Consider the following 15,342-nt stretch of genomic DNA (forward strand, 5'->3'; position numbering starts at 1 on the left):
CTTACACATGTCTAGTTGATGGTCAGCTTTGTCTTCATGTTGGTCACCTAGAATCTGAAATGGGGGCTGTCTGTGACATGGACACAGTTGACTGCTTATGAATCATTTTGCCCTAGCTTGGAAGCCTTCTCTGGCCTCAGTGGAAGAAGATGCACTTAGTCTGTATGCAACTTGATGTGCTGAGATTTGTTATGGGGAGTCTCCCCTTTCCTGAGAAGAAGGGGAGGAGGAGTGAAGGATGATGGTGGGGATGATAACAGCAGGAGAGGAGGTACAGAGCTTTGAGCAGGCTATAAGGTGAAAAAGTAAGTAAACTAATGAGAAAATGGCTGGTTTCTATGTAAACGAGAGATTGCATTGACTGATGATTTCTATAGAAGGTTCTTCAATTGAGGATGGCAGTATCCCTAATTAAGTGGCCCTGGGCTGCATAAAAAAGCTAGCTGACCCTGAGACAATGAAGAAATGAGAGCAAGACAGGAAACAATATTTGCCCTGATTTTTTTCCTTAGTTTTCTTGAAATTTGAGTTTCTATCCTAGGTTTTCAAAATGATGGGCCAAAAAAGTAAACCCATTCATGACCTGAGATGTTGGTGGTTAGGGGATTCAATCACAGCAGCACAGTAGCAGGTTAGAAGAAAAAAAAGTATGCTAAAAGTGACTTTGCTCCTGGACATTAACATTAAAATGTTTAATAAAATGTATGTATGTATGTATATATGTATTGTTTGAAGTTACATACTTCTTTATGTCACATCGTGCTGAAGTTCTGCCTTGTAAGAGAATTTCCTACAGATTCTATATAATGACACAATAATTAAATTAATTTCAAAAAAGCATGTTATAGATGTATAATATGACTGTGTTCTTAGACTATGACAGATATATGAAGATTTGATGACAGTTTTGGAGGTTTATTTGGACGAATTCTAATTTGATGGGCAAGGTCATGTTGCCAGTTTTCCCTCTGGATATTTCAGAGAATGTATTAATATTATTCTTTTTCATTTTTATTTATTATGTTTATTTCATGTCCCACCTACAGCCCCCTCCGTTATCACCTTTCAATTCCATTGTGTCTCTCTCTGAGTGTATTAAATTTTTTAGAGAGATTAGTTTGTTTTTTGACTTTACATCCAAAGAGTGATCCTTCCTTCCTCTACTCTCAGTCCACCCTCACCCTTTTCCTCCCCTCTCACAAAAATAGAGCCTTAGTCTTCCTGTATCACCCCATTGCAGCACATCAAGTCACATCAGGACTGAGCATATTCTCATCTACTAAGGCCATTCAAGGCACACTTGACAGGGGGAGATTTTCTAAAAGCGGGCAGTAGAGTTCCTTTTAGAAACAGTCCCCTCAACTTACCACTCAACCCACATGGACCCAACCACCCTTAGTACAGATAAGTTCAAGAAGCCTAGGTCTAGAACATGCATGCTCCTTAGCTGATGTCTCATTTTCTTAACCCCCCCCCCAGGTCTGGGTTACTTTTCTCTGTTGGTCTTCTTGTGGCTTTCTATCCCTTTCGGGTTCTTCCATGTTTCCCCCAGTACTTCCATAAGACGCCCAGAGATCCTCCCCATGCTTAGTTGCAAGTTCCAGCATCTCTCTCCATTGGCTATTGGGTGGAGCCTCTGAGGTAACAGGCATAATTAGGCTCTTTTCTACAAGCTCAGCAATGCAACATTTACAGTTTCATTGGCTGGCTCTCTAGTGTAGTGTGGGTCTCAGGTTGGCCCAATTATTGGTTGGACATTCCCTCAATCTTTGTTCCATCATTATCCCTAAACTTATTGCAGTCAGGGTAATTTTTGGATAGTGGGTTTTGTTGTCCAGTTGTTGTTCCCTCTCTCCACTAGTCCTGACTGGCTAAGAGGTGGTCACTTCATACTTAATTTTCCATGTCTCTCTTCTCCTGCCCCTCCATTAGGATTCTCAGCTAGAGTCACGCCCAGTCACACCCAGGTCCTCTCATGAAACTTCCCTGTCAAATGACTCCAAGGAGAAGCCCCCTCAGTTACCCTTCTTGTTCTCATGCCTCTCACGTCCTACTACAATTCTCCCCACATCTGCTACCCACATTTGTTTCCCTCCCCATTCTAACTTCTGCACAGTTCCCACTATTCATCTACTTCTGCTGTCTGTTCTCTTTTTTTTTTTTATTCTGAGTGATATTCTGCCAACCTCCCATGGACCCTTCTTACTTAGCTTCTTTGGGTGTGTGGATTGTAGAATGTGTATGCTGTACTATAGGTCTAATATCTGCTTATAAGCAATGTGTTTCTTTCTGTGTCTGGGTTACCTCTCTCAGGATGATCTTTTCTAGTTTGATCCATTTGCCTGCAATTTCCATGATTTATTTTTAATAACTGAGGTGTATTCCATTGTGTAAATGTATTAGTAGTTCTTTATCCATTCTTCACTTTCTGGATGTTATGAATAAAACAGCTATGAACATAGTAGAACAAATGTCCTTGTTCTATAATGAAACATCTTTGGGATATATTCCCTGGAGTGGTATAGATGGGTATTGAGGTAGAAATATGCCCAATTTTCTGAGAATGCACTAGTTTGATTACCAGAGAAGTAGTACAAGTTTGCACTCCCATCAGACCTGGAGGAAAGTTCCCTTTTCTCTACATCCTCACCAGAATGTGTTGTCACTTGAGTTTTTTTATCTTAGCAACTTTATTGGTGTACGATGGAATCTTAGAGTCATTTTGATTTCCATTTGTCTAATGGCTAAGGACTTTGATCTTTTCTTTAAGTGTTTCTCAGCCATTTCACTTTTCTCTCTTATGACTTCTCAGTTTAGCTCTGAACCCCATTTTTAAATTGGTTTTTTTTATTTGTTGGTGTTTAATTTCTTAAGTTCTTTGTATATTTTGGATATTACTTTTCTGTCTGATGTAGGGTTGGTGTAGATATTTTCCCAATCTGTTGACTGCTGTTTTGTTCTATTGATAGTGTCCTTTGACTTACAGAAGCTTTTCAGTTTGAGATGCCATTTATTGTTGATCTCAGAGCCTGTGCTGATGTTGTTCTCCTGTGTTAATTAGTTCCAGAATTTTCTCCACCTTGTCTTCTATATGATTTAGAGTCTCTGGGTTTATGTGACGGTCTTTGATTCCCTTGGACTTCAGTTTCTGCAGGGTCATACAAAGGGTCTATTTTCATTTTTCTATGTGCAGACATCTACCACAATTTGTTTAAGATGCTGTCTTTTTTCCATTGTATAATTTTGGCTTCTTTGTTGAAAGTAAAGTTCCAATAGGGGTGTGGGTTTATTTCTGTGTCATTATTCCAATTTTATAGGATTGTACTGTTATCAAGGGTATTTTATTTTTCCACTTAAATTTAATGTTTGCTCTTTCAAGGTCTGTAAAGAACTGTGTTGGAATGTTGTTGGGAAATGGATTGAATCTATAGACTCCATTTTTAAGAATGCTGCTTTAGAGAAAGGGAATAAAGGGAGCATTTGGGAGGGGAGAAGGAGAACGGATGCAAAGTGAATAAACTGTAATTAATAAAATATTTAAAAAAGAATGCTGTTTTTCTATGTTAATCCTATATATCCATGAGTTTGGGAGATCTTTCCATCTTTTGATATTTTCTTCAGTTTCTTTCTTTAAAGACTTCAAATTCTAGTCATAGAGGTCTTTCACTTCATCTTGTTTGTGGCTACTGTTCAGGGTGTTGTTTTCCAAATTTTATTCTCAGCCCATTTTTTATTTGTATACAGAAGGAATAATGAAAATTTGAGTTGTGCTCCCAGCCACTTTGTGGAAAGTGTATTTCAACTGTAGGAATTCCCTGGTAGGATTTCTTGGGTCACCTAGGTATACTAAGAAATCATCTACGAATAGTGATACTTTGAATTCTTCCTTTCCAATTTGTATCTCCTTTATAACCTTCAGTTGTCTTATTGTTTTGGCTAGGACTTAAGGAGTATATTGAAGAGATATGGAGATATGTACCTCATATGAGTGGAATTTCTTTAAGTTTCTCTCCAAATAATTTGATGTTGGCCCTCAGTTCGCTTTTTACTACCTTTATTATGTTAAGTGTGTGCCTGAATCCTTGTATGCTTGATTTCTCCAAGTCTTTTAACATGAAGGGTTGTTGAATTTTGTCAAAGCCTTTTTTTTTCATCTAATGAGATGATCATGTGATCTTGGTCTTTCAGTCAGTTTATATGGTGGATTACGGATGGATTTTCATATACTGAACTATCCCTGTATTTCTGAGATTAAGCCAATTTTTTCATCATGTATATCTTTGATGTGTTCTTGCATATGTTTTACGAGTATTTTATTGAATATATTTGTGTTACAGACAGCTATTAGCTGTCATATGTGTGCTGGGAATTTAACCCATGTCCTCTGGAAGAACAGACAGTGTTCTTAACTACTGAGCCATACCTCCATCCCCATGTTGCTTATTTATGATCAACATTTACATTGCTAATATTTTCATCTCTCCTTTTGTAATTGTTCAAACATACATTTCATTTTTAAGAAGATCATATTAATATTACAGTTTAAAATGAGGTACTTCAGGTTTCTAGACATGTATGCAGAACTGGAGTGAATGTGTAACTCTTTATAAAAAGTTGAGAAAGATCTTTAAGGTTTTTTATCTTGTTTGTTTGATTAATTTTTGCATATTGTTCAGGATCTTATTATGTACCCCTGAGTGTCCTGGAATTTATTGCAAAGAGCCGTCTACCATCCACCTCTGTGAAATACACCAGCCTCTGTTTTCTGAGTAATTTTGGAATTAAAGTCATCAGATAATACACCCAGCCTGCCCATTCTTATAAGAGTCAGGAATCATTTATACTATTTTTCTCATGTGGGCTCTGTACTGTTTTTCTCTTTACTCTCTCTCTCTCTCTTTATCTGTTAATTGACATTTCTCTTGTAAGCCTATATCCTACTAAAAGGATGCAGAAATTAGAGAGGTGAACCTCACTGTTGAGTTTACTCCGAAAAAGAGTTGGTGATCACATTACAACTTGTGTTTCAGAAACTAAGTAGAAGAGCCACCAGAATACATTGAAAATATTGTAAAAGAAGGATACATTTCCAGTATTCTAAGTATCATACTTTCTGTTGTACATGTGTGTGGATATTTTAGACTGCATTGACCTACAATGATGTGCATGTGAACTTCACTCAAGAAGAGTGGGCTTTGCTGGATCCTTCCCAAAGGAATCTCTACAAAGATGTGATGCTAGAGACCTACAGGAACCTCACTGCAATAGGTAGGGCAATGAATTTTCTTTACTTCTTAAAATATGGGGAAACACTATTCATTATTGATGTGCTTCTGTAATTTCTCTTGAGGATGAGGAAGAATTAGATGAATCGATCTTTGATTGACAAATAGATCACGACTTAAACTTTGTATTATTTCCAATAATAAAGCATACATTTTCTGTTACTGTATTTTAGGCTACAATTGGGAAAGTCATAATATAGAAGAGCACTGTCAAAATTCTAGAAGACATACAAGGTAATTTTCATTGTAAGCTGATATGAATATGGTTCTGAAAAAAATTTTAATATGTTCTGGAAGTTTGAAAGAGAAGGGACAGTGTAAATGATCAGTTTTAAGTGTATTTATTGATGATGACTAACTTGTTACTAAACTATGTACGTCCACGTTAGGTATCTGATGTGTGTTTGCAAGGCACTCCTCTAAGAAAGAATGCAAGGAATAATACTCACACAAGATCAATGATTAAATTGTTTACTCATTAGCGCTGAGGTAAAACTGCAATTTGTTTAGTATCCTACAACTCAGATATTGCCAAATGTATTCACAGTAAATAGGTGATGAAAGTATATCCAAAAGATTATACTAATCAACTCATCCATAGTAAAATGGGGTTACTCATATACTTGTAGTAATGTTGCTAAGTTTTGTGAGAAGGGCATTTTTTTTAGAGTCAGGAATGTTGTTGTGGAAAAACCATAATCCCTATATCACATGTCTGTGATGAACAAAAATCAAATGTGTGAATGCATCATGGAATCATGTCATTTATTATTATTCTTTTAATAATTATATCATATATCACAATGAGTACAAGTCATTTTAATATGTGTATATTGAAAGAAACAATGTACCAACCAGAACAACTAAAAGGTATAGTAGTCCCCATTTTGAGTAGATGTTTAAAAATTGATACCTATTATGCTTTATATGGGCTATTTAGAGCTTCCTGCAGTACAAATAATGATGCAGAGGCTTTTTAATATTTTAAAGCTTAGGCAATTTACTGGGCAGATTCTGAACCTTTTTTTCCCTAACACAAACCTAGCACAGTGTCCAAATGCATGGCCAGCTCTACTTCTTTGTTCATGGTCATGTCCATCTGTTAACCTCACTGTCATGCTGGTGAATGGTGTGTCATTTGCTTTCTTCTTCCCAGCAACACTTTCTCACTCAGAAGTTCTGTCCTGCATTTTGCGCCCTGCTATCACTTGTTAGCTCGTTATTATTTCCAATAGATAAGTAAGGAAGGGCAAAGGTTTACAAAATATATGACAGGTGATCAGCCATAGAACTAACAACACTATGATTTCATCAGTACTTAGCTGATTGCTGGCTCAGCAAAACAACCAGTAGAGGAGAACACTGTGAATGTAAAAATAATGATGAAAACTCAAAATGTAATTATTCTTTACTTTTAATTCAAACTGCAAAATTAAGTCATGTGGCAAAAAAGGTCCATTAGTGTAATGAATGTGGAAAAGCTGTCATATGTGCCAATTAACTTTGCAGGTATGAAAACAATCAATGTGCAGATAAACTCCCTGAAGATACTCAATATGAAGTCTTTGCACATCACAGTAGTCCCCACACATGTAAAAGTATGCATACTGGTGCGGATCACTATGAATGTAGCCTATATAGTAATGCCTTTGCAAATAAAAGTCATATCCTAAGACATAAAAGGATACATATAGGAGAGAAACCTCATGAATGTAACCGATGTGGTAAAGCCTATGCATCTAACAGTGATCTCCTAAGACATAAAGGAACTCACACTGGAGAAAAACCTTATGAATGTAATCAATGTGGTAAAGCCTTTGTACGTAACAGACATCTAATACATAAAAGAACTCACACTGGAGAGAAACCTTATGAATGTATCCAATGTGGTAAAGCCTTTGCATATAACAGTAGACTTTTAGTACATAAACGAACTCACACTGGAGAAAAACCTTATGAATGTAATCAATGTGGGAAAGCCTTTGCATGGAACAGTGATCTCCAAAAACATAAAAGAACTCACACTGGAGAGAAACCTTATGAATGTAACCAATGTGGTAAAGCCTTTGCTGATAACAGTAGTCTCCAAAGACATAAAAGAACTCACACTGGAGAGAAACCTTATGAATGTAACCAATGTGGTAAAGCCTTTGCATCTAACAGTAATCTACGAGTACATAAAAGAATTCACACCGGAGAGAAACCTTATGAATGTAACCAATGTGGTAAAGCCTTTGTACGTAACAGTCATCTCCTAGTACATAAAAGAACTCACACTGGAGAAAAACCTCATGAATGTAACCGATGTCGTAAAGCCTATGCATCTAACAGCGATCTCCTAAGACATAAAGGAACTCACACTGGAGAAAAACCTTATGAATGTAATCAATGTGGTAAAGACTTTTCATGGAACAGTGATCTCCAAAAACATAAAAGAACTCACACTGGAGAGAAACCTTATGAATGTAACCAATGTGCTAAAGCCTTTGCAGATAACAGTAGTCTCCAAAGACATAAAAGAACTCACACTGGAGAGAAACCTTATGAATGTAACCAATGTGGTAAAGCCTTTGCATCTAACAGTAATCTACGAGTACATAAAATAATTCACACTGGAAAGAAACCTTATGAATGTAACCAATGTGGTAAAGCCTTTGCACAGAACAGTAATCTCCTAGTACATAAAAGAACACACACTGGAGAAAAACGTCATGAATGTAACCGATGTGGTAAAGCCTATGCATCTAACAGTGATCTCCTAAGACATAAAGGAACTCACACTGGAGAAAAACCTTATGAATGTAATCAATGTGGTAAAGACTTTGCATATAACAGTAAGCTTTTAGTACATAAACGAACTCACACTGGAGAAAAACCTTATGAATGTAATCAATGTGGGAAAGCCTTTGCATGGAACAGTGATCTCCAAAAACATAAAAGAATTCACACCGGAGAGAAACCTTATGAATGTAACCAATGTGGTAAAGCCTTTGCACAGAACAGTAATCTCCTAGTACATAAAAGAACTCACACTGGAGAAAAACCTCATGAATGTAACCAATGTGGTAAAACCTTTTCACAGAACAGTCAATTCCTAATACATAAAAGAACGCACACTGGAGAGAAACCTTATGAATGTAACCAATGTGGTAAAACCTTCATAGATAACAGTGTTCTCCGAAGACATAAAAATCCATGTTCCAGAAATCCTTATGAATATAACTAATGTCATGAAGTCTTTTCATGTAAGACTTATCTTGAACAAGAACACTTATTGAAGTGAAACCCTATGAATATGACCAATGTGTGAAAAAGTTTGCATGCCATAATAATCTCCATGTACATATAAGAAGCACACGGGATAGAAACTTTTTGAATGAAATCAATGTAATAAAGCATTTTGATGTAATAGTAATCTCCTATGACATAAAGAACACATACTAGAGAGAAACCTTATGAATGTAACTAAGGTGGTGAAGCCATTGCGTGTAACAGTAGTCTCCTAATACAAAAAAGAACTAACACTGGAGAGAACTCTTATGGATGTAATCAATGTGTGAAAGCCTTTGTATGTAACAGTCATCTCCTAATACATAAAGGAGCTCACACTTGAGAGAAACCTTATTAATGTAACCTATGTGGTAAAGCCTTTTCACATAAATGTCATCTAATGAAAACGTGCTGTTCACAATCATCTTCAACATCATGAAAGGATTCATACTGGAACGAAAGACTATGAGTGTATTTACATGGTGAAGCTACTCCACATTTGTATAATCTTTGTCATCATGAAAGAATTCATACAGAGAGAAAATTTATGAATGTGTTAAAATGGGAGACCTTTACACATATCTATATTCTACATCCTCATAAAAGTTTCAAAATGGAGAGGAAAATCTGAGAATATAATCAATATGGTAAGGCTTTTGTGTTCTTCTGTTCACTGAATCCAATACAACTCAAACAGGTCAATACAGATAAAAAAAATATTGTCATCCAGTTTGATGAAGGACACATAATGTTGAACTGTGATGCCTACCCATCCAATGAGCCAGAAAGTTACAGAGGTTCTGAGCTTGAAAATCATAAACATCTTTAGCGTTTTACAACTGAATTATTTCCATCAGTCATGGTTTAGGCATATGGGATTTGTTTATGTCTTTGAGGAAGTCACCTGATGCAAAATGTAGGTTTAACAGTCAAAACATTCATATCCATTTGTTCTTTTGTGGTTAGAAAAAGTTATTATGTTTTAGGATAGAGAATCTGTGGTTTGGGTCAGTCATTTTAGTTAGGGGACCAAAAATCATGGTATGGAACAGTCATGTTTTGGGCAACAAAAGTTAAGGAATTAAAGTCGGTCAGCTATTGGGAAGTCTACAGGTTTCTTAGGGACTATGAACTTAAACTTATTTTCACCTTATAAATCAATGAAGGCTGGTAACTAAAAGGAAATACTTAGGACAAATTGCTTTTTCATGTTCCCACATACAATTTGCTTTTACATGTAGTACATATCAAAGTCATGTTCAAGTATACAAATGGTCAGATAGTAGAGAGAAACCTTACACATGCCTTCATGTGATAAAGCCTTTTCTTAATACAGTTATCCCCAAATACATAAAAGAACACACACTGCAGTGAAACCCTCTCAATAAGCAATGTGGTACATCCTTTTCATAGGGTTTTCTTTGAAATCATTAGAAAAAGACATGCTGCAGAGAAACCCCCTGAATGTAGTCAGTATGGTAAGGTTTTCTGCTTCATGCTACCATTATATAAGAGTAAAAGCCTTACTGTGTGGGCTACATCTTAAAGCCTTTGCATATCGCAGTAGTCTTTGAGAACCTAAAAGAACTCATTCGGATGAACATCTATTAGAATAAAAATTTTGTTAAGATCTTTGACCCACCAGGTTGCATTCAATTACACTAGATTATTTTCGAGAAAAATTTTAACAAGTGTCAACAGTGTATGCATGCATTTATGACATCCATCCTTATTTTGTTTCCAATTGAAATCTCATGGACCAAAGGCATATGGATTGAAACAATAAGATAATATGTTTTTATTTCACAATTCACTTCAATTACATGAAATAAATCATCCAGTTGTAACATTTATGTGTGCGTATTAGTGCATTTTCTGTGACCAAACACAATGTCTAAGGCAACTTCCAAATGTGTTGACTTTGCCTTATGATATGGTAGAGGATATGTGATCACTTTAAATTGGGCAACAAGTGTCATACATGGCAGCTAAAGTAGGAAGCTTGGAGCTCACAACCTCCACCTACAGCATGAAGCAGAGAGTGGGAACTACAGAAGGTATGCAGCTGAAAACTATCAAGCCCACCCCAAATAACATACTTTCTCCAGCAGGGATACATTTCTTAAACATTCCCAAATGATACCACCAACTGAGAAGGATTCATTTCTCTGACTTCAAACCTACGTGTTTGATTTCTGTTACATGAAAGAATTCATGATGAAGAAAACATTTGTAGATAAGCCTGTAGTTGCCGCAACACCTGAGTTCAGTAATGAATGCTTATATAAGTAAAACATTCATGAGTAAACATATATTCAAGAATTTGTTTTAATTTCCCTTATGTGATATGTTATGGTGTATACGTGCTAGTGAGAGTGCAACTTATTGCTATTATGTACAACATCTCATATGTAAGTTCTTAACATGGAACACAAAGAATCTCATACTGGCCCTTATTTAGCCTGAAAATATATTTACGTATCTGCTAGTGTGTGAATCTGTATATACAGCAGTACAACTATAGAAACATTAGAAAAATCTGTAGCAGTGATATGGACTACTCAGGGATTGATCTCAAATCATCAGGCTAAACTAAATTTACCCACTGAGACAATTCTCTGACATTCACTTGCAGGTTTGGGAAAGTCTTAAGAACAAGTCTTTATTCCTAAGAAATAATGTGTCTTTGTCTATACATGTGCCTGTCCATTCTAGTTTCCATGTAGACTAGACACACTAATTTTTCTCATACCAGGAATTATAGAAAGTTGTAAAAAAGCTGATGTAGGTCCTGGGAATGAATTTGTCTTAACTGCAAAGCCATGTATATAGTACTGTAAATATCTTAAATCTTAGTATATCATCTTGATGTCAGGAAGTAGAAAATAATTCATAGAAGAGAGCAATCTTATTTATGCAAAAGCGTTTATTACTTTGGACATAATAAATGTATTTATTTCCAAGAAAATAATTATTTACCATGTTCACTTCATTGTAATGGAGGAGATCACCAATTGTGGTTGTGGTCTAAATTTTGAAACATTGGAGTAGGTATTGAATTTGCTATGTGTATAGCAAATCCATTCACAGAAGTTTTATTAGGTTCTGATATTCATTCTGTGGTGGCTGTTCATGTTCTAATGCATTTCCACTTGGTTATAGGAATTTTACTGCTGCAATGCATAGAATGGAATCCCCATCCTCTATGTGGTCCATTGCTTATTTATATCAGGCAGTGTGAGATCATAGTTTTCAAGGAAGTGTCTATGAGAACTTGTAATTTTTTTAAATGTTTTCACAAGTTCATTTAAGATGTTGGTTTTTAAGCCTTGCTTGAATATAAATAATTAATTGATGCTTAATAGTATGTGTGTACATATGTATGTATATATTGTTTGAAGTTTCATGCTTCTGCATGTTTCCCATATTTACTATATGGTACTTCATCTTGAAGTTTTGCCTTCTTAGAGATTTATCTAGAAGTGATAGTTAATGTAACAGCAACAAGATTTATTTCAAAAGGGCATCTTGTGTGTGTAATGGACTATTCATTCTTAGGCTATGACAGCTATATGAAGAATGTGTGATACTCTATGGGATCTCTTTTGGTCATGGTTATATATTTTTCAAGTTTATGTTGTCTCTTGCATACCACAAGCACTCCCCACTAAGCTCATTGAGACTCATAAAACGTACTTGAAAAATTACATCAGTACAATATTGTCTTCTATTCTGATTATGAATATATTGTCATCTGAGGATGGAAGAAAATGAAATTATTTGAATAATAAATGCTACTTGCAAATGAAAATTATACACTCCTGTTTTGTTTTGGAATGTTAGTTATTTCTTAGGAGTAAAGACTTGTTCTTAAGACTTTCTCAAAACTGCAAGTGAATGTCAGAGAATTGTCTCAGTGGGTAAATTTAGTTTAGCCTGATGATTTGAGATCAATCCCTGAGCAGTCCATATCACTGCTACAGATTTTTCTAATGTTTCTATAGTTGTCTTGCTGTATATGCAGATTCACACACTAGCAGATACGTAAATATATTTTCAGGCTAAATAAATGCAAGTATGGTCACTGGCCAAAAGATTCTTTGTGTTCCATGTCAAGAACTTACATATAAGATGTACATAATAGCAATAAGTTGTACTCTCACTAGCACGTATACACCATAACATATGTATGTGCACACAAACACACTCCAGCATTTTTTAATTTTTTTATTTCATTTTTATTGATTACAGTTTATTCACTTTGTATCCATGCTATAGACCCCTTCTTCTCCCCTCCAAATCTCCCTCTTCTCTTATGCTTCTCCCCCAGTCCACTGATAGAGGAGGTACTTCTCTCCTTCCATCTGAACCTAGTCTATCAGGCTTCATGGGGACTGTCATTGTCTTCCTCTGTGGACTGGTAAGGCTGTTCCCCCTGCAGGCAGAGGTGATCAAAGAGCCAGGCACTGAGTTCATGTCAGAGACAGTCCTTGTTCCCATTACTAGGGTACCCTCTTGGACACTAAGCTGCAATGGGTTATATCTGTCGGGTACTACATTATCTCCATTTGTGGTCCTTATTTGGATTATGAGTCTCCAAAAATCTCTGTGCCCAGATTTTTTCATTCTATTTCTCTCCTTGTGGAGCTCCTGTCCCCTCCAGGTCTTTCTATCTTCCCCCTTGTTTCATTAGATTACCTGTACTCTGCCCAAAGGTTGGTTATGAGTCTCAGCATATGTTTTGATACTCTGCTGTATAGAGTCTTTCAGAGGCCCTATGTGGTAGGTTCCTGTCCAGTTCCCTGTTTTCTACATCTTCTGATATACATCCCCTTTGCCTTTCTGAATGAAGATTGAGCATCTTACCCAGGGTCCTCCTTGATTTGCTTCTTTAGCTGTGCAGATTTTAGGATGATTATTCTATATTATATGCCTAATATCCAGTTAAAAATGATGAAATTAACAAAGGAATGCAGCCACTAATAGATGACTGAAATTTTTTGTAGAATTTGAAGTCTTATTACTGTTCATTAAAAGGAAAATGGTTCCTTTGTACATCTTATTTTATCCTTTAATTCCTTGATTCAAGTATAGACCACTTAAAAATCATAGGTTGGCTCATAAGTGCATGTCTGTCATCCTAAACCTAGGTTTCAATGGCAGGGTGATCTCTCGGAGACTGAGGCCAGACTGTTACACAGAGTGTGTTCTGTGTTTGTTTGTTTTTCATATACAATTTTCTTGTGTTGCTTTGGCTGTTCTGGACTCACTTTGTAGACCCAGCCATCCTCATAATCACATAAATCTGTCTGCCTCTTCCTGGTTGAATGCTGGGATTACAAGTGTGTGCCACCATGCCCAGCTCCACAGACAGTTCTAAAACAGCCATGGTTATGTAGAAATGTCATGTATCAAAATGATTTCAAAATGTAAACTATATTTCAAGTTATAGATGTTTTTTTTCCCTGAGGTATAGTGTACACAGGGATGCTAGAAATTTGCTGAATTTGTGTTCTCTGTCATTTGTGTAAGTGAGAAATATAGCATTGAATTATCCCCTCATTGATCAGACATCATGATTACCAGATGGCATTGCCTCCTGAGCAATCTAGTTTCATGGCCTCATTTACTTCATTTTCAGTTAAGAACTTGTGGTCATAATCTCAGGGGAATTTCTATCCATTTTAAAAATTTTACACATATTTCCACCTGGCTTTGAGCAAAGAGTGCCTTTTGAGCTCAGATTTTACATTTTGATCACATTCAGAATAGGACTTAATTTAGCATGGTTCTGAATAGAGAACCCATATTTGAACATATCCATATGCCCTAAGTTAAATTCCAGTGCTTGCTATGTTGAAGAAAATCATTGCTTTGGAAAGGACTCTTATGTTCTTCTTGCCAGGAAAATATCTTTCTCAGGTCTTGTGTCTTGGCTGGTGTAACAAAACACCAACAACACAGGCTCTAAGCAACAATCAATAAATGGGACCCCACGAAGCTGAAAAGCTTCTGTAAAGCAAAGGACACTGTCTACAGAATGGGAAAGAATATAAAGTTCACTAACCTTATATCTGACAAAAAGGCTAATATCTAGAATATATCAAGAAGTTAAACAGCAACAAATCAAGTAATCCAATAAAAAAGGGACACAGAGCTAAACAGAGAATTCTCAATAGACGAATGACAGAGAAACACTTAAAAAAATGCTCAATGCCCTTAGTCATCAGGGAAATGCAAATGAAAACAATCATGAGATTTCACCTTACAGCCATCAGAATAGCTAAGATCTAAAGCTCAAATAACAATACATGCTGAAGAGGATGTTGAGAAAGAGGAACCCTGCTCCACTCCTGGTGGGAATGTAAACTTGTACAATCACTATGGAAATCAATCTGTCACTTTCTCAGACAATTAGGAATAGTGCTTTCTCAAGATTCAGCTATACCACTCCTAAGCATATATCCAAAAGTTGCTCAAGAATACAACAAAGACATTTATTTGTCCAACCATGTTTGTAACAGCTTTATTTGTAATAGTCAGAAGTTGCAAACAACCCAGATGCCCCTCAACTGAAAAATGGATACAAAATTTTTGGTAAATCTACATAATGGAATATTATTCAGCAATAAAAAAATAAGGAAATCATGACAATTGCAGGCAAATGGTGGGGACTGGAAAAGATCATCCTGAGTGAGGTATCCCAGAAGCAGAAAGACACACAGGGTATATACTCAATCATAAGTGGATATTAAATATATAATATAGGATAAACATACTAAAATCT

The 15,342-nt window shown here is 36.0% G+C and overlaps 1 pseudogene; it reads left to right on the plus strand.

Moving 5' to 3' along the window:
- Positions 1-5,150: 5,150 nt before the first annotated feature.
- Positions 5,151-8,994, plus strand: LOC132651103 (zinc finger protein 431-like; annotated as a pseudogene).
- Positions 8,995-15,342: the final 6,348 nt, after the last annotated feature.

This window comes from Meriones unguiculatus (genome assembly GCF_030254825.1).
Source record: "Meriones unguiculatus strain TT.TT164.6M chromosome 13 unlocalized genomic scaffold, Bangor_MerUng_6.1 Chr13_unordered_Scaffold_40, whole genome shotgun sequence".
In the NCBI taxonomy this organism is placed as follows: Eukaryota; Metazoa; Chordata; class Mammalia; order Rodentia; family Muridae; genus Meriones; species Meriones unguiculatus.